General features: G+C 42.2%; 1 pseudogene; it reads right to left on the reverse strand.

The window, feature by feature from the left end:
• LOC144477499 (uncharacterized) overlaps positions 1 to 1789 on the reverse strand; it is a 2308-nt pseudogene extending 519 nt beyond the window's left edge.
• Positions 1790 to 2126: the final 337 nt, after the last annotated feature.

Here is a 2126-nt window from a genome sequence, read left to right on the forward strand (position 1 = left end):
TTGTCCAAGTACGATGACAACTTGTCCAGACTCGAATTCAAAAACTTGAAGGAATCGATGAATCGAAACTTTATATGTTTCTTCTGTGAGTTTTTTCGGTCCGTTGTTCCTCTTCTTATTCGCGTGTTTCGTGAAGGAAATGTACTTCTCTTTCGTAATAGGTAGCACATCTATTTTACCCTCGAATGCGTTCGTCAACTCCTTGATGATGAAGTATGCATCGTAGCCGGACAAGTTGTGAAAAACCACCGGTATCACGTACGTTGATTGACAACTCAGATTACAACCATTGTGTGTCGGACCCTGATACGCGCCCGTGAAATGACAATGATGGCGCACTCGCACGTCGCAATCGTCGAATGGTTTTTCACACATGTGGCAATGTATGGCTGTATGGAAATTTGAAATTTGTGTGGCGGTCATTGGAGTCATCGGGATCGTTCGATCGAATATCGGTTGCAATTTACAGCTCAACTCGTACAACTTTGTTGCAAACCGTGCGATACAATCTTTCTCGTCGCGATAAGTCTGATACTCACACAGGGTGAGTATCTGATATATATACTCACTCATACTGACAACGAAGATAGTAGTGACAAACTCCACGACCTTGATCTTGTTGTTTCTCCAACACATATTCCAAGTCTGCATAGATAACAAATGGTGCCAGTTCATTGTATGCATGCAATCTTCCGTCGGAAGTATCAACGCGCATTCATTCATTCGGCTACAGTCGATGCTGTGAATATCCAATCTTTCTTGGGATGAAAAATATTGTAGACATCTGAAAATAAAATTTATGTGATAATTTTCTTTCTCGAAATAAAATAAAAGTCGAGTGCAGCAGTACTTACCGATCACAAATATACTTATGATGATCATGTGCGCTGAGTTGGGATGAAACAAGACGAGATAAATTCCTTATACAGGTGTAATGATTGTGCAAATTTGCCGCGTCCTGTAGAAACAACAAATTCGCATGTTTCTCTCGTTTCTTATATGTTAGATGCAACGTCTGGGAGCTTTCACGTTTTCTATCCCACTCGAACACGTTCACGGAAACGTTGTTCGCCTCTTCGAACTTCGGTATGTCCTTGGATGATATTGGTATTTGAAATCCCTCAGTGCGGAGTACGTCTCTGTAGTGTGGATAGGAACATACACGTTCCGAATGCTGTTCAGCTGGATACAAACTTGCCACCACTGCCCAAAAGAAACATGCGTTATCGTTACTATTCACATTGACGATGGCTCTCTTCAATTGCACTGCTCGGGGCATGGGCGTCCTGCAACCTGCTTGCAACGGTTGATATTTGTTAGAATTCACAAGCAAGTGTAAGATCTTTGACAACGCCCATCCGCTGTCCCGTTCTTGAAACTCCTGCATCGAAGTCAGAAGCGCAGGCATAACATCTTTCGTGTACCATTGACGTAGATTTCATGATCGGAAGAGTGCAACGCTTCGCGTGTTGAAACTTTTCACTGAGATCATGTCACGCAACACGAATTCTGCCTCAAATACCACGTTTACTTTCAATGACGAATGAATGTTCAAGAGTTCAGTAACACGACTCGTAACTATCCGCTTCGCGTGTTGCAAGAAATGATTAGGATCGATGTGTTCAATATTGGTTATAATACCAGTCGATATACGATTCCGAAACGCCGACTCTATATTCTCCCAGCAAAGAGTCGATGATCTCACGCCAACACCTCCGTACAAACCTCCGCCGACGTGAGATGAAAATCGATGACTCAAAGCAGCATTCAATGTTTTTACACGACACATGATTGAGAGTAAGCACGATTTTACATACGTTGACCCCCGATTTCTTTTCTCAATGACCATGCATTTTCTGCAATGCTGCAAACACTCGATGTATGATTTCGTCCACTCGCGATACTCGTCAACGGTTTCAATAATCGCTGACATACGTATCAATAATTGCAACATACTCTTGCATAATTGCAACATCATGAGGGCACTTTTGTGTTGTACGATTAGCACTTTAAACTAATTTGCTCTGCGTTTAGCCAAATCTATTTATTAACAAGGATTTCGGTACCCCCTCCACCCACGGGTGGAAAAATGTCTTGATGCAAACTCATCAAATTGTCCTCATTTG

Source organism: Augochlora pura, unplaced genomic scaffold, assembly GCF_028453695.1.
Source record: "Augochlora pura isolate Apur16 unplaced genomic scaffold, APUR_v2.2.1 APUR_unplaced_1538, whole genome shotgun sequence".
NCBI classification, from domain to species: domain Eukaryota; kingdom Metazoa; phylum Arthropoda; class Insecta; order Hymenoptera; family Halictidae; genus Augochlora; species Augochlora pura.